At 44.3% G+C, this 24,536-nt stretch overlaps 1 protein-coding gene across 2 annotated transcripts in view; it reads right to left on the bottom strand.

The window, feature by feature from the left end:
* HPCAL4 (hippocalcin like 4) overlaps window positions 1-17,824 on the bottom strand; it is a 54,260-nt gene extending 36,436 nt beyond the window's left edge. For both annotated transcript variants that reach the window (XR_010090899.1, XM_063455492.1), the window contains exon 1: window positions 17,539-17,824. The gene's annotated coding sequence lies outside the window, so the exon portion shown is untranslated. The remainder of the gene's footprint in view (window positions 1-17,538) is intronic.
* Window positions 17,825-24,536: the final 6,712 nt, after the last annotated feature.

Raw genomic sequence — 24,536 nt, forward strand, 5'->3', positions numbered from 1 at the left:
GAGATTCAGGTAAATACGATGAGGCAGCTGATGGCGATTCCAACAAAGGATTTTGCAGAGTGCTTTGAACAGTGGAAATGATGTTGGGAGAACTGTGTTAGGTCCCAAGGTGCCTCCTTTGAAGAGGACTGAAGCGTCATTGTCCTATATACAATGTTTCTTGCATCTTCAATAAATTTCTTTATTTTTCATATTACATCGCTGGGTACTTTCTGGACAGACCACATACAGGATCCTTTAAATCCAAAGATGCAGAGAGTCTAGCTAAGAGGTCCTTAAAATTCACTGCATAGAGCTGGGAAACGTCAGCCAAATGCTCAGGTGCTTCATCTTCTGCTTGCACTAACAAAAGGGAAACCTCTCAGAATCTTGTGTTTTCCTCCTTTGGAAAAATTGAAATCCCTATACTCCCACAAGATATTAGGAAGGCAAATTACGGGTGACTCTATAAAAAACAGCAGGTCATCCACATAAGTGGCTATCTTCTGTTTGATCAAACCATTAACAAACCCACAAATACCCCCATTATGCTGGATTGCCTTCAAAAAGAGCCCCAAAAAAGACTATATAGCAAGGGGGCAGCTGTCAGAATAGGGTGACCCCTACACACAGAATTTAGGGAAAAAAGTAACCAAAATAAAGTAAAAGACAGAAGGAGAGACCTATACCGGACCTTAGTGTAGCCCGGCTTAACATGTGCCCTATATAGGTGAATATACAAAGACAAAAGAAAGCCAAGGTCAAGGACGCCAGAGATACTCAAAATACGAGTAAACAAGCTGATATTCATGGAAATAGAAAATTAAAATAGTCACCTCAGAGCTAGGTCAGAAACAGGAAAACAACAACCACTCTGTATGCACTCTCAGGCTAGTATAAACCACAACAGGGCAGTGATCCTCAGAAAGAGGGGTGTATACTGTATATAGGGAAAAACGGAATTCTACTGGACAGCATCATCAGCCTGCACCAATGCACACAGAGGGATATGACCTGTGAAGGGCAGATGATTTATCCCACAATAATGACCTGTCAATTTATTTTAATATAAACCTAAACCTACAAGGTCCTGTAATTCCTACGGACTCCTGTAGGTGGTGCAAGGCTGCCACAGTGATTTGGCGTTCTCTCTGGCGTTCTCTCTGGCTGGAGCAGCATGGGACCAGAGACATGCATGGCTCCTCCTGGAAGCTTCAGGATCTGCCCAGTGTTCTTACCACAGCCCTTATGCCTGGCATTCAATTGCTAGGCAACTGCCTTAGCCAGCCAACACTTGTAAAATGAGGTAGGCAGGAGCAGTGGCTTATTTAAGAACCCCATTTTACTATATCACTTTACTTAGATGTTCTGTTCACTTGAGATACCAGCCATGCTTTGGACTCCGGCACATAACCTTGACAGTTTCCGGTTTTCTTTTTTTCCTCAATAAAATGTATTGTGCAAAAAAAAAGTATATTTAATTGTATAATGTATCCAGTGGTACTGAAAGTAGCTGGTACCTGGTTATCATATACACCAGTAACAGCCACTCAATATATGTTTGAACTCTGCAGGGCATGTATTCACTAGAGAGGGTGTGTTTAGACAGAGACCAGATTAAAGTTACCGTGCATTCTTGGATAAACATCTGCTGGAGGCAAACAAACAACAGGACATCTATATCTTTATTTGTTCAGCTTATTTCCTTATTAGTACCATCCTGGCACACTAGTATTGTAAGTGGACGTGTTTGAAAACAGTTGAGCTGATAGGTGGAGCAGGTACTTTTTGACAGATATACCGGTAAGTTGTTCAATGTATGGAAGTGTACTTAAAAATATTATTGATTCTAATGCAGACAAGGATTTAGCTTATTGAAAGCTGCTCTTTGTATTACTTGACTTGAAACTTATAGCAAGCATTTCTCTTTCCTCTATGCATTCATCATTAGCACAGAATAGTTTTACCTGTAGATATTGCAACATTATCTTGTTTGATTATTTGTTCATGCTTTCTTCCAGTAGATGCTGGTAGCGCTTGCTAGCCAGCCGCCACATTAAATAGTTAAGAATAAAATGCCTATGTGAGTCAATAATCCCCCCCCCCCCACCAATACTACTATAAGTGAGGTTTTAAACCTTCCTAAACCCCACCTGCTGCTCTACTAAATGTCTAAAACCAGTGACTGGGAAGCCATTGCTGCTCAGTTGTTAGAAAAAGCGTATTACATGGGGATGATAACTGTGAAATAACAGAGGGGGGACTTATTCTCCCCCGTTCCCCCACCTGGGGATTGAATAGGGGATCTTAAAATAAATAATAGGGGGTGGACAGATCACTGTCACCTTCCTACCCCACTGGCCAGTAGGTATGGGCTATTTAATAAAAGATAAGTTGGTACATCTTAATGGAAGCCCTAGTTTTAATAACCTGGAGGAGGGACCTAACATCACCTGTCCTATCCCCCATCCATGGGTGGTGGGTGATCTAAATAATTAAGCAATGGGGAGGTGACAATGGATTGTCCCCTTATCCCTGCATTAAAAATAAAGAGATCTACCTCACCTCAAGCTAATAATAGTGAGGGGAACAATAAAATGAATACCTGTAAAAAAGTAAATTATACTTACCATCAGAAGTCTTCTTTCTTCTAACTTTTTTTTTCTTTTCTCCAGCCCTAAAAAGGCCTTTCCTAGCCATGGTCATGGCCATGGCAGCAATACTCTTGTAGTGCTGCCATGGCCCATTACTGGGAAAGGGAAATATCAGTAAGTTGTAATACATTTTCCATTTTTCCAACCATGGCCATGACAGCACTACAGGAGTAAAGAAAAAGAATAAAGAGGTAATGGTGTGGAATAAACTACCACCAATACCTCTAAGGAGGTTACAGGGGGTATTAGGGCTTAACCCCAGGCAAATCAATAAGACAAAAAACAGAGAAATGGGGGGAAGAATCCACTCGCTAATAGTGGGTGGAATCCACTCCCATTCAAAAATACCCCCTTATGTAAAGAGTAACATAGATATGGTAAGAACCTTTATTAAGAAAATATATATAGTGATACTGTATGGTAAAAAATTACCAAGACTAAATGCACCATAAATGTGTATAAACAGTGATGAAGTGAAACAAAATACCCTTATTGTGAAGAAAATAGACTGAGTTCGGTATTTTCTTCTGTGTTCGTGCTTTTCTGCACCATTTCGTTAATTTTGGATTTATTGGTTCGGCAGTTTAAAACTACCGAACACTGACCACCCTCCTGGCTCATTAACTTCAAAAGAACCGTCTATTAAGCGCTCTCTGGGCGGCCACTGTTCGTATAGACGTGGAACAGAAAATGGCGGGCATCTTGTTTGCACGAAAGGAGGCAGCGGGACTCGGTCGTCGAGTGTCTGGAACTAAAATCGGACACTCGACCTCCCGAACCACCGCTGAAACTACTGAACGCCTGCTTCCTTTAGTTGCCGAACAGCCAGGAGAGCGCCGTTCGGTAGTTTGGTTCATATGAACAAGGGGAGCAATCGCTCCTATGAGCCAGGAGGATCCATTCGGGACTTTATTCGTTTTTATGCCATTTACTGAATTGACCGACCGCACACGCTGAATTTGTGGAACTGTTTTGGGCAGGAGCCTCATGTGTGGTCGGTAACTTATGACTTCCATACTTTTTGAGAACCCCTGAACCGATCTGGGTGAAATTTGTATATGTTGGATCTATAAATGGAGGGCAGCGGAGAAAGATTAACTATGCTGCTTTTAAAAGTTTTTCGGATGGAGAAATGGAGATTGACGCATACCTACAGGACTTTGAGCGTCAGTGCGCTTTGGAGGGTCTGGAATCAGAGCAATGGGCCGCGATTTTAAGCAGCAAACTTACTGGCCGAGCAGCGGAGGCGTACCGAGCAGTTCCTGATACAGCCATACACGACAACACCAGGGTAAAGGAAATTCTGCTAGCAAGGTATGCCGTGACCCCAGAGACTTACAGGAAAAAGTTTCGGGCATTACGAAAAGGGGGCCGAGACTCCTATACCGAATGGGCCTTTAAGATGTATCGGGCAGCCCAAAACTAGATACAAGGCTGTCAGGCCATGACGCTAGAGGAGGTTCTGCAACTCCTCTTGCTAGAACAATTTTTTGATCATACACCTGCAGACACCAGAGACTGGGTCAGAGTTAAGAAAGCCGGCCACAGTCGAGGAAGCAGCCAAGCTGGCAAATGAGCATCACAAGGGAAGAAAGGGAGAGGCTAGTGGAAACCGGCCCCCGGGTGAGGTCCAGCGCTCCATGCCAGGGCCTGTGAACAACCCCAGACCAAACTCCTTACCACCCACGACACAGCCTAACTTTAACCGGAGACCACCATTGGTATGTCACCAATGTAATCAGCCAGGACACTACAAAATACATTGCTCTCAGCGGAGCAGAGGCAATTGGGACCGGCCATCACCACCACCACCGAGGGCAGCCGCTCATCACTATCAGCACAAGCCGCTTGAAAACAACAACCCTGATTCTGAACAATGGGCCGTACTACACGAGGTGAACCTAGCCCAAGCCGAGGGGGACAACCGGGTGCACCACAGACAATGGGTCACAGTAGATGGAAAAGAGGCAGAGGCATTGCGAGATTCCGGGGCCACTCTCACCCTGGTGCAGCCTCACACTGTATCTGCAAAGGCACGCACCAACAGGACTGTTGCAGTAAGAGTGGCAGGAGGCGCCATCCACAAGCTACCCACAGCTCGGGTGCATTTAAATTGGGGCACCGGAGCCAAACAGATGGAAGTAGGCATTATGTCCGGCCTACCTGCGGAAGTATTGTTGGGGAACGATTTGGGGTGCCTAACTTCACAGCTGTCTATCCCGCTGGAACCGGCCCTGTGACTACCAGTGTTGGACCGACACACTCCAAGGAACCACAGGTAGGAACCGAAAACTCTGTAGTATCCCCTAAGATTTTGGCCAAGCCCAGCAGACAGACCCCACATTAGCCGGTTACAGGAAGGCAGTAAGTACTCCTAAAGAAGGTAATGCCCAAGAGAGCTTCCACTAAGACAAGGAACTTCTATACAGGGTCACAGGGGGAGTGGGATGTGGGGCAGCCCAAGTTATGAAAAGGCAGCTAGTCGTACCCAGCAAATACAGAGCAGAGCTTCTAAACCTCAGCCATGATATCCAGCTAGCTGGACATCTGGGTATCAAGAAAACTAAGGACCGTCTTACCCAGACGTTCTTCTGGCCAGGGATATCAAAAGATTTGCAAACCTACTGCAGGACATGTGACATGTGTCAAAGGATAGGGAAGAGGGGGGATCACCCTAAGGCCAAGTTACGCTCCCTACCTATAATAGAAGAACCATTCTACAGAGTGGCAGTAGACCTGATAGGGCCCCTCAACAAACCAAGCTCCTCCGTAAAACGCTACATCCTCACGGTGGTGGACTACGCCACCAGATACCCTGAGGCTGTGGCGCTCTCCAACATTGAGGTGGAGACGGTAGCAGAGGCTCTAGTCAGGATCTTTTCTCGAGTAGGATTCCCCCGGGAAATTATATCAGATCAGGAAATGCAGTTCACGGCAACTGTAACTCAACAGCTGTGGCAGAGCTGCGGGGTGAAACCGTTATTTAGCTCCCCCTACCACCCCCAGACCATCGACCTCTGTGAACGATTCAACGGCACGCTTAAGCAAATGCTCACAGAGCATTTTGGGAAAAACTAGACCCCACACAGCAGGAGCTATTTAAAGTGGTGGAACGGATTAGTGACACCACCTATATTGTAGCCAAATGTTCAGATGGAAGGATCAGATGAGCCTTTCGTGTGAACATGTTGAAACCGTATTTCGAGCGCCCCGAGGACGTGGCCGCTATCTGTGCCCCGTCCACTAATGATAGTGAAGGACTCCCTTTGCCTGACCTACTGGCAGCTAACCAAGGTACATTAAAGCAGGTCTGGTTAGGGGAGAAACAAGACCCCACACAGCAGGCAGATGCAAAACAACTGCTACAGGAATACGGTGGGCTGTTCTCGGTCCTACCTGGGTACACCTCCGCCGCAGTGCACCGGGTAGAGACGCAGGGAGAAACCCCATTACGGCAACAGCCATACCGTATCCCGGCAGCAGTGCGGGCCAGCATGTGGAAAGAAATCCAAGAAATGTTGGAATTAGGAGTTATTGAGGCTTCCCAAAGTCTCTGGGCGTCCCCGGTGGTTTTAGTACTGAAGCGAGACGGTACGACTCACTTCTGTATTGATTACCGGAAACTGAACGACCGGACTATCACGGACGCATACCCCATGCCACGGATCAACTAATTGCTCGATCGAATGGCCAGCGGGCACTTCCTAACTACCCTAGACCTGTGCAAAGGATATTGGCAAATCCCGCTAGACTCATGTGGGTATGTCAGAGGTTCAATACCTAGGGCATAGAGTAGGGTCTGGGAAACAGCGCCCCGAACCAGCCAAAGTAGAGGCCATAGCCAATTGACCCCAGCCCCGCACCAAGACTCAGGTATTGGCCTTCTTAGGCACAGCAGGATATTATCGGAAGTTCGTCCCTGAGTATAGCACTCTAGCAAAACCCCTCACCGACCTAACCAAAAAATCCCCACCCAAACAGGTAGCATGGTCCCCGGAGTGTGCAACAGCGTTTCAGAGACTTAAAACGGCTCCTAGTTCATTTATCGTTTAGCTCTTGACAAAGGCGTATGGAAACGCCGAAACGCGCGTCAAGCTTTTTTTTTGCCGATGCATCTACTTTGATTGACTTTTATTTTCTCTCTCTTTATTTTATTTTTACATAAGTGGACTCCCATGATGTCTGCAGTTGTTCTCTAACATGCGCTGGAGTATCTGCATAGGTTCTTAGGGATATTGCTAGGCTGCCCCGAAGCAGCAGTCAGTCTTTACCGTTTACTTTGGGCTAGACAGTTAGTCTAGGGCGTCCTTAGGTGCTGTTCTCCCCCCTCTCCCTCCCCCGTCAGTATTGGGAGGCTACAATTTTGGTTTGTTTGAGCTACTTTCAGTAGTTCGGTTTTTTGGTTTACTTTGTCCCTCATTTGGAGCGGAACAGGTGATACCTATTTTTCCCTGACTGGGATTACTGTTATATACATTGAATAACAGCACTTTTTTTTTTTTTTTTTTTAATTCTTTTTTTTTATTTCTTTTTAAATTCTTTATTTTCTGTGTGCATGGAATAACAGAACATCTTACATTGCCACAACAGCATTAGTAAGTAAAGCAAGAACATAGAAGGTCACATTTGTGGCTTTGAGATAACGGCACATTTTTAAAATTATTATTACAAAAAGCAAGGTTGTTACGCTATCGCAGTGTAATTTAACTCGGTTTACAAACTTGAGAGTGCTGTGATAGCTGGCATTTAAGTTAGATCAGATCATAAGGTCAAAGTCAAACAATACATTCAACTGGTGCGCTGACTGCAGCGTTGAGTGCAAGCTTAAAGATTAGCATAATGTTATGAGTAAATGCAAGCAAAACATAACTGCAACTGGTGCACTGAGACTAGGTGTGTGTGGACATTGAATAATCAGAGACAGGGTGTCCCTGGGTGTGTGAGGTCAGCTCCGGCTGACGTGTATCTAAGTGATGGTTTACGTCATGTGGAAAGTTATTCGTTTGGTGACAGGGAGTGGTAACTAGTAGCATGCATTATGTATCTGATTCCCTGCATTATTTATAAAATTAAGTTTGAACCTGAAAACTACGTGATTATCAAGGCAATATCAGTGTGCTGAATAACAGAGTATAAGTAATTAGTCCGGGTGCTGTCTCGGACCGGTTGAATACTGTCCTAAGCCTATGCCCGTGGCAACCAGGCTGGGTGAAGATTATGTAGCAGGGTCCTGGTCGGATAGTAAGCTTTTCAGACTGTCATCGGGTGTGCCGTGGAGTACAGGCAATATTAGACACCCAAATGCCCACTCTTACCACAATGGTCCCGCTGCTAGTCCCAAGTCCAGTTATTCGAACGGGTCCAGCAAAACAAACCTCCCAGATCTTGCCTCTTGATGTTCGTGGGGCTCCATTCTTTGTGGGTACCGCCTGTACTCTTCGCATGTCGCGAGCAGTCCTGTAGGCTGTTCAGCCTATGCCCTGTAGTGGGAAGCTGTAGGCGTACGGGTGTCTGTCTCCCCTGCGTACCTGTGTTTCGAGGGCTGCGGCCTTCAGCTGTGCATCTCGCTGGTTATTTCCCGAGGCCCATATGTTTTGTTCTCCGTTCCAGTGAGTCTCGCTGTCGTGGGCTGGTGCTCGGGGGTTGGTGTGTTTGGCAGGGTGGTCTGAGGTTCCCGTGGTCTTCGTGTGATGGACCGATTGGGTGCATTGTTTGGTCCCGCTTTGGCGTGTCTGGGGGTCAGTGCTGTTGTACGTGGGGCATGTCACCTTTGTTCGCCCCCTTGTTAGTTGGCGCCGTCTCCTTCGGGAGGCCGCTCTGGTGGTTCCTGGCGGGAATCCGCACAGGTGTCGCCGGATTACTGGACGAATCCATGCTGCTGCTATTCTCCTTGCCAGCCTGAAGGCCCGACCCCTGTCCCGGAGCTTCTCCCAGATGCTTGCGCAGAGCTGGCCAAAGAAGTCCAAGGGTGGCTTGATGAGAATACTTTGCGTCGCCATCTTGCTAGTGCTCTGGCTATGTCGTCTCTCCGCAGTTTTTGTCGCTTGTTCTCTTCGCTTTACTGGGGTGGTCGCCCCCAGTGTGGACCGGGATATCCCCCACCGGTCCAGAGGGGGGTTAGCAGGGCAACGGTTGAAGCATGCTTGCGAGCGGTTCCCGTGCCGGGCGATCGGCCGCCTCCCCCAGGCTTTGGGCTCCGCTCCATTTGAGGCCTCGTGGTCGGTTCCAGCGCTTGTGACCTGATTTTATTCGAGACAGGTATCTGCGTGATCTGTGCAGTGTCCCGCATTCTTTTCCGGGCACCTTGTGCTGCTGACATTGCTTGGTTGTCTTAGATTATCGTTTTTGTGCCTGTTAGTGCCGGAGCTTTTAGAAAGCGCGTCCGGCCATCTTCGCAGTCAGGCCCCGCCCCCCACTTATTTTTTTTTTTTGTTTCTGTCCTTCTAACTACAGGGAGGTTCATTTGTTTATATGACCCCCGTTTAGGTTAGCATAGGACTAGTCTGGGCGCCTATACTAGTGACTACAGTCCAGTCCCATTTTTGTTATCGGTACCATAACCACTGCTAGGCACCTACTATCCCTTGTTCTCTACCTATGTAATTATTATTTTTAGCGCTTTATACATATTTTTTTCTCATAAGAACCAGATCAGGCCATGCTTTCACTTATTTATAAGGGACCTTGGTGGTTTAACTTTGACCCTCTTGAGGCTCATATACCATTAACCCACTTGCTCCCTGTACCTACTTAGGTGATTTATAGGAGCATATTATCCAGTCTTTTAATAAGGGTATTTTGTTTCACTTCATCACTGTTTATACACATTTATGGTGCATTTAGTCTTGGTAATTTTTTACCATACAGTATCACTATATATATTTTATTAATAAAAGTTCTTACCATATCTATGTTACTCTTTACATAAGGGGGTATTTTTGAATGGGAGTGGATTCCACCCACTATTAGCAAGTGGATTCTTCCCCCCATTTCTCTGTTTTGTGCACTACAGGAGTAGTCAATTAGGAGTCTATAATTGACCACCATAGGCTTTTTAATTATTTATTATTTATGTTTAAAAACTTTTTTAATGTACGCATATGGCTAGATAGCACTGGTCAGTAACCACGTGGTTAACCCTCACATTGATGAGGGTTATTTAACTATTTCTAGCATTGCCAGTGGTCAAATAGTACTTTAAATGATCGTTCACTTGCATAAAAGCCAGTGAACAATAATATGAAAATGTGCATCCTGCTAGATGCATTCTGCCCCGAATTTTATTAAAATTGGTGCATTTTGAATATTCAAAGTTCTATACTTTGTATTGAGTTCAGATGCAAAAAAACACTGATCATTATCTGGACACATTCCTCAAATTTGCACAGGCCAACTAAATTTTGTACGTATTTGGCTTTAGTAAATATGAGAATTGCCTGTGTGGTCAAAATTTTGTTAATTTCACTGGATCCGGACACCTTATGGTATTTAGTGAATAAACCAGCTAGATGTCCAAAATTTATCTATGCCTTTTATATAGGCATTATATATGTATTTTTGCCTAATGCAAGAGGGCTTTATTCTTTGTAATTATATGGGTTTATTCTCACTGCCACAAAAGGGTTTATTCTCACTGCCACAAAATTAACATGTATTTTTAACACCATGTCGCCCACATGTGCTAAACATTGCATCATCTCTGTATAGAGTGCCACAAATTATTTGTTAAAATTTATATAGTATTCAGATATTGTGGGTAAAGGGTTATGAAAGGTGACTGCTGAATAAATTCATTTAAATCACAGCGCTTTCCATATCTCAATTCTAACACAGCACAATGCATAGTAAGGCATATTAAAACATTTAATGATTTATAATGTAGATTTACTGGCCACAGTTTTTGCAACCTTTTTCCTTGACCCCACAGAATGAGCTGATCTCACTGTCACGGATATTTAATGGGGGATAAGCAAGTATGTGCTCCTTCTTACTTAGAGGAAACCTACACATCATATGGCAAGCAGGGAACAAGTTGTGTTTTGTTTTTTTTTTATCACATTTGGGTCTGACTACTCTCTAATTAGGATGGCCAGGAGTACATACAGCACCATCCGTCTCAGGATTCATCCTTCTTCTAGAAGCATGGAACATGAAACATAATATTAATATTCATAACTATCTTGTACATTTTGTAAATGCTTCACTCTGAGGCACCTTTATCTCCATACTACACTGTGTCAAAAAAATAACTTCAGGAGACAGTCAACTAACTAACTAGCTCTGTAAATCAGTGAAACCTCACTATTGTTATGGAGAAGGCAGAGGGAAGTGTAAAGTTAATTAACAAAAACAGAAAAATACATGGAAAATGCTCCTAAGCTAAGATATGCTAGGGAACCCTAATGTATATGTCTTTTTTATTTTTTTTTTGAAGGGGCAGAATATCGTTTTCAATATTTTGCAATACTACATTTTAATTTCACTCCCAGGATCAATGGCATCACAGCCAGGGCCGATCCTAGAGTCACAGGCGCCTGGATGCAGATTTTTTTGGAGTGTCCCAGGTGGTCGGGGTCATATTACTAACTTCTCCCCTTCACTAATGTCCAGTCGAGAAATGCGTTTTTCTATGGCAACAACTCTATCAATGAGCCCCACCCCTTTTTGTAATCCGGCACACACTCACTGACCGAAACACTCACTGTGATACACAAAGCCTCACTGAAAAACACACACAGACACATAATCTCACTTATTTAAAACACATCCACTGACAGACACACTCACTGACACACAAACACACTGACAGACACACACTGATGTGACAGACACACACTCACTGACATCAAATTGAAGAAAAGATAAATATCTAGGCATATCTGAGATTTCTTTTAAAAGGCAATCTTTTATTAGGAAGAAAATAGTGGAGACAACATTTATACTCCTCTCTAAGCCTCAAGTCGAGGAGCTGAAATGTCTCCACTTTTTTTGTTCCTAATAAAAGACTGCTTTTTTAGAAGAAACTTCAGGTGTGCCTGGATATTTATATTTTCTTCCACTTAATGTCTTCAGGGATTGGCCCTCCCTTTCTGGAGCACCCTGCACAAAGTATTCCCCCCTTTGTAGTGCATTACATTCTTGTTTTCTTGCACTCACTTATAGATACAGTGACACACACTCTCAATGACAGATACACAGTCTTGCTGATTTGAAACACAATCACTGACAGTTACTGACAGACACAGTCACACATTCTTGCACACACTCACAATTACATTTTATTTCTTGTTTATTTATTTTTTCGAGGACATCCAGCCTCCCTACCTTTGGGAAAGCTGGTGTGGGTCCTGTCCCTGGGGTTTAGTGGCGATATTCTCCTGCTCACTTGCGCCTGCTGTTTATTGATGCTGGGGCTGGATTTACATCATATTCTGACGGCCGGCATCACCACAAAGGGCACGCAAGGGAGCGGTGAGGAGCAGGAAGAACAGACCGCGCTCCCTCGCCACTGCATGCTTCCGGCTTCCTTTCCTGGCTGCCAGGTATATTTAGGCAGAGTAGGCACCTGCCGTGTGGGGTAAGCAGGTGCCTACTCTGCCATGATTAATAAGCACGTTAATATGGCCAACTTCTGGGCCCCCTGAGACAGGCCATCGACCTGCTCTTCGCGGCGCTCCCCACCTCCTGGTGCCAGGTCAAGGTGCACCCTATGCACCTGCCAGGGTCGGCCCTGATCACAGTTTACCTTAAGTTAATATTTGTCATTGGGCTAAAGAGCAAGGTGTTGTTATAAGTTCCTCAGCACAGCTGGTCCATGTTTTTTTTTTTTTTCTGAGGTTATGAATGCCTTGCAATCTTTGTCCATATATCCTTAAATGAATGGTTAAAATGTTGCATATGCACAATAAATAATTACTAGAGAGACCCTTAACCCCTTTACTAACAAATTATTAAAAAAAAGTAATGGTCAACAGAATAGTTGTATTTTTGTACGCATTGGAAAGTAATGTACAAATGTATTTTAATGTCAGTACTCACAGATTATTTAACGGAAAATTACCTTCACTGATTTTACAGGTGGACAGGTCTGGACAGGTCTGTGGGAGTGTGAGGTTTGCAGCTCTTGCAGGTGCACACCTAGTCAAGGCTCCCTTGTGGTTTTGGAGCTCTTAAATGAATCAGAGTGCAGCTGCTGAAATTCCCAGCATGTACTCTGACACAGTAAGTGGCGGACAGAGAACGATCGATTACTTGGGTGTACACTTGCTAGAGTTGCCTCACACTTCCACAGTGGACCACCAGGAACAAAGAACCTTCGCTAAACCCCATGAAGTGGAGGCCACAGCTACATTACAATACAGATTATTGAGCCAGCACACACATTACAGGTGGTCCTCACTTTACGACCTACCTGTTTTATGATGGCTCGCACTTACGACCAGCTCTCTAGCACGGGGATTCCCCACGTTAGAGAGCTAGTCTATATTCGGGGAAATTTCCCCGAACATAGGTTAGAGGGAGAGGGATTCCCTGCTCTGGTGCATATGTCTACGTTCGGGTAAATTTCCTCGAACATAAACAAGCGCACCAGAGCAGGGAATCCCTCTAATATATGTTCGGGGAAATTTCCCAGAACATAGAAAAACGCAGCAGAGCAGGGAATCCATCTATGTTTGGGGAACGTTCCCTAAACATAGATGTGAGGGATTCCATTCTCTGCTGCGCTTGTCTATGTTCGGGGAAATTTCCCCTAACATAGACCTGCGCACATCCTGACTTACTGACCAATTCGTTTTACGACCGGGTCATAAGAACGGAACCCAGTCGGTAAGTGAGGAATATTGGTACATAGATATAGCACACACCACAAACACACAAATTGCGTATAGACAGCACACACATTCATACAGCCAACAGCCAACACACACCACACATACACATTGCACACTGCCAGCATACACTACACACACATTGCATACAGCCAACACACACATAGTACATACTGCCAGCACAAACCACACGGCCAACACACACACACACACACATTGCTTACAGGGCATACCAAACAAACACATTACAGACAACAAGCAAACAAATTACATACAATTGGCACACACACATTACACACAGAAAACCAACAACATGCACATTACAGACAGCCCACATATTCATTACATCTAGCCACCACACACTATGGGGGATAACGGAAGGCAAGACACTAAACTACAAATTTTCACTAATTTACTCAAACTTTCTTCTTTACTCAGATTTGGGATGAAGTAGGTTTGGTCCAACAAGCTGCCAAGTATATATTTGTCAATAAGCAACTTCCACAAATGCCATAATTACGACATCCTGGCAATGTTGTCTTTCAGATACCGTAACAAATAACATCAATAGAAGGAAATACATTTCATCCATTCCTAAACTGGGCAGTTGTTCATTTCAAACAGTAGTTTTTATGTGAATCCATACCTTGTAGTTGCTGTCCAGTCCAATGCCTCTATGAATCCCAGAAGAACTGGGCACACACAGTGTCTGGTATCAGCATGTGAATGATGTGAAAAATAGATTCACTAATTAAATCTACTTGTGTCCAAATCCAAGTTACTGTTTCGGTGACAGCTATTGTAGAGCATGGAAATGGCAAAATGTAAACAGTGTTTTTTACACCAACAAGGCTACAGTAGCAGCATCCATGCCCTAAAATTACTTTCTTAAGATGAAATGATTTTGGTGCATAGACTATTTATTTAATACATTATGCTATTGTAAGGATACTCGTAAATGCTCTACCATTAACTACCGTATTTATCGGCGTATAACACGCACCGGCGTATAACACGCACCTCATTTTAAGAAGGAAATTCCAGGAAATCCCCCCCTCCCATAGTATTCCCCCCCCTCATCCCATAGTGTCCCCCCCTTTCCATAGTATTCTCCCCCCCATAGTGTTCCCCCCTCCCATAGTGTTCCCCCCTCATCCCATAGTGTTCCCCCCTCCCATAGTATTCCCCCCCCTCATCCCATAGTGTCCCCCCCTTTCCATAGTATTCTACCCCCCCTTTCCATAGTATTCCCCCCATAGTGTTCCCCCCTCATCCCATAGTGTTCCCCCCCTCATCCCCATAGTGCCCCCCCTTTCCATAGTATTCTCCCCCCCTCCCATAGTATTCTCCCCCCCTCCCATAATATTTCCCCCCCTCCCATAGTATGCCCCCCCCTCCCATAGTGTCCCCCCTCCCCTTGTCCCATAGTGCACTTTCCCTTGTCCCATAATTACTTACCTGTCTTGAAGCGTGGGCCGGCTTCACAGCGCGCACCGCGGTACAGGAACTTCAGGTTCCGGTTTCCGGCGGGACTGAAAGGAAGTGTGCACAAGTGTGCACACTTCCTTTCAGTCCCGTCGGAAACCGGAACCTGAAATTGAAGTTCAAGTACCGCGGTGCGCGCTGAACACCGGCCCACGCTTCAAGACAGGTAAGTAATTATGGGATATCGGCGTATAACACGCACCCATCATTTCCCCCCTATTTTCAGGGAGAAAAAGTGTGTGTTATACGCCGATAAATACGGTAGTTTTTAGGTTGATTGCCCAACGCTGGTGTAACTGTAGTGGTGTTGCAAGACATGTTTGGATATGTAAATATAGACAGAAACACACAACCAATGTGTATCCCTAAAAGGTCATATTCCTGTTTCAGTACATTTTTTTTATGAAATGTTGAAATCTACCCTTTAAATGGCAACTTAAAATTGATTATGCTTTATAATAAACAATTCACCCTTTAGCTTTCAAAACAATCATTCAACAGTATTCATGTTTGTGTTCCAAAATATCTTCAGAATCGATCGTACTCAGACCAGCTAATTGTCAGCATAATTATAATTGTCTATTAGTTTAATGCATCTGTTTAAATTTGTACATGCACCTGTTTGTATCATTGTAAAGGTGCCATTGAAGATACCATTTCAATCTTTCTGTGTAAGAATGTCTCTACTGTAACAATGTGTTTTATTTACATTGGTTTACACCTATTTCATTAGTTTTGTTTATCAGTTAATGTGTGGGCATGTGTGTTTCAATTACACGTTTGCCACGCAATTATATTGGCATTCTGTTTTGGAATTTAATATGTTTGGTATATCTGTATTTGTATTCTATATCTTTATATCTTTGTTTTATGAATATTGCAGTGTATGTCCATGCATCTTAATGAATATTAATGTGTACATTTTATATCGATGTGTCTGCATTTTATTCATGGTTTTGTATTCATGGTTTTGTACTGTTAAAATCATCAATCATCAAATTCACCTTTTTGATGCTCCCTAAAATATTTGTTCCTAGTTCCAAAACACAGTGATCCTACATATTGTGGGTTTATTAAATGGTGTAACTTTTTAATATACACATACAGAATGCACAGTGCAAACAAAGGTACATAATAATTGTTTTAAGCTCTTACAGTGCACGTTGTATGGCTGTGGATCCGCATGTATGTACGTTAATATTGCAACCTAGTATTTATGTAATGCTTGTATATAATTTGTGTTTGTTTTTCGGTGTAATATGCAATTAGGAGTGTGTATAAGTGTTTGGATATTTTATCATGTTTATACATGCTGTTATGCATACCAGTTTCCCCTTTCAAGATTTAGTCTGCTTATCAGTGTGCTGATTTCATTTTGTATCTATTTATCTATGTTATGGTATGAATATCATTTTGCCAGTGTGTATGTAAATGAGCCTCCCCCTCTCCCTTTGTCCCTCAGCTCCCTCCCTCTCTGTACTGAAAGATCAGCCCAATCTTCCGTCCTGTCTAAGTGTGAGCTGGTGCTGAGGTGGTTTCCATGGCAACTGCTGCCTGGTACACATAGCGATTCCAGAGTGCACTTGTAAGGGAAATAAACACCCATATTTTCCCTGTAAAACCATGTCACCCCCACCTCCCCCAGAAACTGTGATATTCATAGTGAGAACCCACCAGGTTCACTAAATGAGACGGAACAGAGAGGGATTCGCCTCATTAATCACAACACGTACATGTGTCGGTGCTCTTTCCATCTCGCTCTTTTTCTACCCCCATATCCTTATTAATGTTACAAAAACAAGAAGTTCGTCATTGCAGTGCTTGATGGATTTGTGGCTGTGCTTGTGTGTGAGTTGCCACAGTGATGTTATGGCAAACCATATCTGATGTCAGTGCTTGGCTACCCTCTGCAACAGTGATACACAACCATTGATTGCACAGTATCATGCCTCGCAATGTGCAGAGAAATCTGTTACTGCTTTGAAAGGATTGATTTCTTAAAAACAATAGATGGATAGGTAGGTAGATTTTATATATGTTGTTACATATGGCCATGCACATACATTGCAAGGTGAAAAATGTTTAATGCATGCTACAATGATTCCATTGACAATAACGAGAAAACAAATGGAGAGAATTATGCAATTATACACAAATACGTAGTCTTGCGCTGAGAGAATAATCAGGGGAACATGCTTTACTATTGCCTTGGCTAATTTCACCCTACCTGTTGTTTATTTATTTGGAATGAAACCTAGAGAAAGAGGGTCATGCATATCAATATACACCTTACATCTCCAAATGAAACACAGAAGGGAGCAGGAAAAAGGGAGCATGAGACATGAAACATATGGATGAACACGGTATAAAATTCCAGTAATCACCTTGCAAAATCACATTCCTTCATTGGTCAAATAGTATATATGCTATCTGCATGCAGGAGAGTATTGAAGCTATCCTGCTGCACAGGTAACCTTCTGCAGACCGTTGCAAAATAAACCCTGTGGTGCATAGCATCGCAGAGGAAACTATCTTTTTCAGAGCATAACCTTTTTTTGTATATCACCCACATATGTTATAGGAAAACTCACCTTATAAATGGCAGAGAGCCTTCTTTATTTTGTCAGATGGTCTTCCAGTGTTCTGCGCCTTTATTCTGTGTGCAGTCTCTGATAGTCACGAAGAGATGCTTTTAGGGGGCAATAAGCAAGCAGAACCTAGATCACGATGTGTCTCTGTCACAATTCATTTGCATAGGACCTTCCCATTGCACAGATTGGATTATGCCATTGGTGGACAGCTCTGTCAGTTAGGTGAGATGCTATGTGGATCGGTTTGCTGCAGTTTAAAATGAGGACAGGTTTGGCTACTGGTGGCTCAGGGGCCAGAAACCAAGAGCATGTGGTCCAGGGAGGAGGTAATGCAGACTCCAAGGAGAACTATAGGGAGCAGTTTCCGTAGAAACCGTATCCATGAGTGTTGTGAACTGAAGGAATGAAGAATGACATACAAGTGTGCACAAATGTAGACATGTTCACGTATAACACACAAAAACGCAAATACATATATATATATGCACATTGTACACACATGCAACAATAATTAAATGCAAGTTCAAAATGTGGAACTTATTAATTACAAAATGCACTGTTAATTCTTGTAGATTGTATTTCTGGTCTGCTGTCTACCACTTGTTTAATTTGTATTTTGGTGATCTACCTCATAAGCTTAATAACAGTTATGGGTTTTTGTTGCAATGTACAAACCTCTCCAGGGCCCACATTTGAAGGTGCACTGTACTCCTTGTAACAAGCTGCCCGTCTGATATATTGCCATTACAAATCTTTGCCACCATTATTTATACCAGCTATTTTTGTCCTTGTTGCCCTCTTTTTCTTAAAATATTACTTTTACGGCACGGTGAATCAGGCTTTTCTACGTTTTTGTAGTTTATTGTATATTTGCTATATGCTCATTTCAGCATATTTTAAAGCTTTCTTTTATAGTGCACCCATGCATACTATACATTACTTTTAAAGGAGAGTTACGGCTTACCTTATAGCTATAGCTAACACAACATTACAGAGAGGGGGAAAAGTATTTGATCTCCTGCTGATTTTGAACCACAAAAAAATTATCAGTCTATAATTTTAATGGTAGGTGTATTTTAACAGTGAGAGACAGAATAAATAAGTATTTGACCCCTTCGACTTAGTACTTGGTGACAAAACCCTTGCTGCAAATCACAGAGGTCAGACGTTTCTTCTAGTTAGCCACCAGGTTTGCACACATCTCAGGAGGGATTTGGTCCCATTCCTCTTTGCAGATCCTCTCCAAGTCATTAAGGTATCGGGGCTGACGTTTGGTAACTCGAACCATTTAGCTCCCTCCACAGATTTCTATGGGATTAAAGTCTGGAGACTGGCTAGGCCACTCCAGGACCTGTGCTTCTTCTTGAGCCACTCCTTTGTTGCCTTGGCTGTGTGTTTTGGGTCATTGTCATGCTGGAATACCCATCCACAACCCATTTTCAATGCCCTGGCTGAGAGAAGGAGTTTCTCACCCAAGATTTGACAGTACATGGCCCCTCCATCGTCCCTTTGATGCAGTGCAGTTGTCCTGTCCCCTTAGAAGAAAAACACCCCCAAAGCAAAATGTTTCCACCTCCATGTTTGACGGTGGGGATGGTGTTCTTGGGGTCATAGACAGAATTCTTCCTCCTCCAAACACGGCGAATTGAGTTGATGCCAAAGAGCTCGATTTTGGTTTTATCTGACCACAGCACTTTCACCCAGTTCTCCTCTGAATCATTCAGATGTTCATTGGCAAACTTCAGACAGCCTGTACAGGTGCTTTCTTGAGCAGGGGGACCTTGCAGGTGCTGCAGGATTTCAGTCCTTCACGGCATAGTGTGTTACCAATTGTTTTCTTGGTGACTATGGTTCCAGCTGCCTTGAGATCATTAACAAGATCCTCCCGTGTAGTTCTGGACTGATTCCTCACCGTTTGACTCATGATCATTGGAACTCGACGAAGTGAGATCTTGCATGGAACACCAGACCGAGGGAGACTGACCGTTATTTTGTGTTTCTTCCATTTTACTTATAATCGCACCAACTGTCTTGTAGTTCCATTCCAGCCTTGTGTAGGTCTACAATCTTTTTTCCCTGACATCCTTGTACAGCTCTTTGGTCTTGGCTGAGAGTTTGAAATCTGATTGATTGCTTCTTTGGACAGGTGTCTTTTATACAGGTAACAAGCTGAAATTAGGAGCACTCCCTTTAAGAGAGTGCTCCTAATCTCAGCTCGTTACCTGTACAAAAGACACCTGGGAGCCAAAAATCTTGCTGATTGATAGGGGATCAAATACATATTGCACTCATTGACATGCAAATCAATTCAATTTTTTTGTTATTCTGTCTCTCACTGTTAAAATACACCTACCATTAAAATTATAGACTGATCATTTCTTTGTCAGTGGTCAAATGTTCAAAATCAGCAGGAGATCAAATACTTTTTTCCCTCACTGAATAAAGGAATACTTTAGTATTAGGAATACAAACATGTATACCTAACACTGTAGTGCTGGACTACCTATTTAGGTGTCTGCCACCCACCTCCTAACTGGAGTAAAACGGTATTTTACTTACCTTGTCTTCATCGCCATGCTGCTCTCACCCTGCCTTCATGACTGCGTCTAGGCCAGGGGTAGTCAACCTTTTAATACCTGCTGCCCACTTTTGTATCTTTGTTGATGGTAAAATTTCCCTACAGCCCACCACTGCCACAGTAACTAATTTTATAGCACCTATATATATATATATATATATATATATATATATATATATATCGCACTTATATAGCGGCGCTCAGGGATTCACTGGGGGCTACAACAGGTAGATTAGCCAAACTACCTGTGGGGCCGTATTAAACAGGAACGCGGACTTTGGTCATGACTGCCCTGTGGTAACAAAACTTAGTTGGGTATGTTCTGGTAATAGGCCTTGATGTTTCTTTTTCTAATGTCTTATTGCTTTTGCAATGAATTTGGTGCTTCACTTTTAAATGGACACTCCACTGCCCAATAAAAATAAATAAATCACTATTTAGTAGAAAAAAATGCATGTATTTTTTTATTGGAGTGTATCTAAAAACAGCTCCTTCCCTTCTAACACCGCCCAGACGTTTTATGGCTGTCCAATCACAGACTTCCCAATGCAGATCAATGAGAAGGCATGTGCTCTATGCAATTGCTCCCTCTTGAGTTTAGCTTCACTGAGCAGAACTACCTGGAAGTAACAAGGTTGATTGTCTGACAGCCAGGGGGATGTAACAGGGATAATTTATAAAAGTGCCAATTCCACAACTAGTGGAACAAAGGAAAACTACGGTAAGTCAAAATAGATTTACTTATTAGTTCTGATTGTTAAAATGCCCAATATGTGTAGCATTTCAGATGTTTTTCAAAGTTCATGGACAAATATTGCAAGGAATGAATTTAAAGCTAAAGCAAAATTTAGTTAAAGGATCACTATAGGGTCAGGAATACAAACCTGTATTCCTGACCCTATAGTGCTAAACCCACCATATAGGTGGCTTGTCCCCTCTTAGCCCCCCTATAAAAGTTTAAAACTCACCTTGTTTCCAGAGCCACGCAAGTCTGCCGGTGCTGGCTCCGTCCCCTTTTTTGACATTTTTAAAATGGACGATTTTTAGCCAATCCAATGCTTTCCAATGGGGAAAGCATTGGATTGGCTAAAATCAGCATCCGGCTGGGTCAAATGCTGATTTTTGGCCAATCAGGACCTCCTCATAGAAATGCATGGAGTGGCCACTTGGAGGTGTCCCTAGGGGCAATGTAAACACTGCCTTTTCTCTGAACAAAAAGTATAAAATTGAGGGCAAGGACAGGGAACACTGTGGGAACTATAGGCCCATCTCACTAATCAACTGTGACGTCAAATTGCTGGCAAAAATACTGGCCACAAAACTCCAAACACACATCCACACTTTAATACATCCAGATCAGGTCGGTTTTGTCATGGGCCGCGAAGCAAGAGACAACACGATAAGGGCGCTGACGCTCATGCACAGACGTAATTGCGGGGACGAGGGCGTTCTACTGCTGTCCACGGACGCAGAGAAGGCCTTCGACAGAGTCGACTGGCAATACATGTTCCACACACTAGCACACACCGGGCTGGGACCGCATTTCCGGAGGTGGGTTGAGGCGCTGTACGACGGGCCTACCGCCCACATCATAGTAAACGGAGCCCTGACGAGTGCCTTCCCCATTACCAACGGCACGCGGCAGGGATGCCCTCTATCTCCCCTGTTCTTTGTGCTGACGCCCGAACCCTTCCTGACGCACATACGACAGGACGCAGCAATCAGGGGTATCGGACCTGAAGACACACAACACAAAGTCGCGGCGTATGCCGACGACCTCCTTTTCTTCGTCTCCAATCCGGAGGTCTCACTCCCGAATATCCTGAGGGCCTTCGGGACCTTCAGGGAGATATCCAACCTCAAAATCAATTTCACCAAATCCTACATCCTGAACGTTAGTCACACATTCCAATGGGCGCAACACCAAATACAATACCTAGGCACATGGCTGACGAGGAAAGAAACTGACCTATTCAGACACAACTTTATCCCCCTACTGGACAGGCTCCGGAAAGACCTGTCGGATTGGGCATACCCGCACATATCCTGGCTGGGCAGGGTTCAGGTAATAAAAATGAACCTGCTCCCACGCCTACTATACCTCATGCAAGCCTGATCCGTTACCATCCCCAGCTCATTCTTCCAGACCCTGAGACAGGAAACGGGGAAATATGTCTGGGACCGCAAGAGACCGAGGGTCAAAATAGCCGCACTGACGCTGCCCAAAGACAGGGGGGGATTAGCCATACCAGACTTCACCCGGTACTACGAAGCCTGTCATCTCCAGCGAATTATGGAGTGGACAAAAGAAAACGTACATAAGAGATGGAAAGATGCAGAGGAAACGGATGTGGGGACACCGCTGTCCACCGTTCCATGGCTGGGGAGAGGGGGGAGCGGAGGGCAGGGCACACCCTACACAACCGCAACACTACGGGTGTGAGAGAGAGTAGCAAAGAGATGCCGACTAGCGCCATTCCCGTCCCCCCTACTCCCACTCACACATAACAACAGCTTCCCACCGGGGCTAGACCCCAACGCATTCAGGGACCTAATCAGACACAAGATACCCAGACTACACCACCTCCTGGCAGGTACGGAATGCAAAACACTCCCGATCCTGCTGGAGGGAGCAACCCCCACCCTCCTACACCACCTAAAACACAGACAGTTGCAAAGCTATGTACACACCCTCCCGGGGGGCACGCCACGAAAACGCGACCCTACCACATTCGAAAGGATGTGTATGGACCAAGACCCGCAACCCCACGGGATCTCACTCATTTATTCCATGCTACAGAGGGAAACACCAACGGAGAAACCCAAATTTTGGGGAGATGAGAACAAACACTGGGGAAAACTTTCACAGACGGAGACTGGGAAAAGATATGTTATTTGACGCATCACTGCTCAGTCTTCAGCAAATCACAAGAAACAGCGTTTTAACTGTTAACGAACTGGTACCGCACCCCAATTGTACTCCATGCCATAGACCCGGAACACACAGACCTCTGCTGGAGGTGTAACAGGGAGACCGGCACGGTACTCCACCTCTGGTGGGACTGCAAATTCGTACAGCCCCTCTGGCAGGGTATACACGGCTTTCTCAAAACCTTCACAGACGCGCCACCCCCCTTCCTTCCGGAACATATGCTCCTCCACCACACAAAGACACCTAGAACACGATACAAACATTCACTAACCATTAGAATTTTAAATGTTGCCAAACAGGTGATCCCTCAATTCTGGAAGCAACAAACGACACCCCTGTTGACAACCTGGTTCTCCCAAATGGAGGAACTCAGGGCCATAGAGGAACTCATTATGACCACATCCAACTCCACAAATAGGTACATGGAAATATGGACCCATTGGATACTGACTACTACCAAGGCAGAATTCACAACCAGACTCCAATACGACACGCAACGACGCACAGACGGGGCCGCACAAACCGACAACCACAGAAACGACGTGACTCAGACGCGGACGTACCCCCTCCCCTCCCTCCCCAGACACCGCTATCCCGACACCCCCCCATCCAAAAATCGCACGCAAACTGACAAGTGCATGGCACACGCCAGAGGCGACAACAGAGAGGACATATAAGGCCTCCGCGAAGTCGCTCACTTCCCCAAGAGGGGACAACAGAACCTATGACACCCACATACATGTTCCCCAGACCGGGCCGTGGGCCTTCCAGCTGGATCCAAAGAGACCAGCAGACCTACCCCGATACCTTAGCGCCTAATAGGGGTAATACCCAACCACCACACCACAGAGAGACGAGCGAACCCGACACACTACTATGCCACTCGACACGCAGGGACCGGCACGCCACCAAAGCTGACGTAGCAGACCGTCATTCCTTTGCACTGCCTGCTCCTGTCTCACCCTGAATGGACTCGCGAGTCCACACTGCAGCTCACTTACGACTAATGCACAAACAGTCCACCCAAACACGCACGATGACCAGCTTAGGGACGATAAGTACAGGGTGTAAAGGACCTGCGAGTCCACCGGAAATGTGGGCCTGCGCGCCCGAATGACTATTCTGAATACGCTATGCACATACTGTGCTTTGGTTACTGAACCCGAAACGCATACGGAGAACTGCGAATCCCAATGTCACTCACTCTTGATACTGTAAACCGAAATAGAATCATATTCACGAAACAAAAAATCAAAATGTAAATGAGAGGAAAAGACACATGTGCCATGCTGTGACCTGCGTGTCACCACTATCTGATTGATCGTATAACACTTCCCAATAAGATTGTTGATGTTTTATGCTTTCGGGACCTGCGAGTCCCAACCGAAGTTTACTCAAGGTTATGAAACAAATTGAACAATAGAAAACCTCAATAAAATTATATTTACAAATATATTATATATTATATTATATTTACAAAAAAAAGTA

The sequence above is a fragment of the Pelobates fuscus genome, chromosome 1, assembly GCF_036172605.1.
Source record: "Pelobates fuscus isolate aPelFus1 chromosome 1, aPelFus1.pri, whole genome shotgun sequence".
Lineage (NCBI taxonomy): Eukaryota > Metazoa > Chordata > Amphibia > Anura > Pelobatidae > Pelobates > Pelobates fuscus.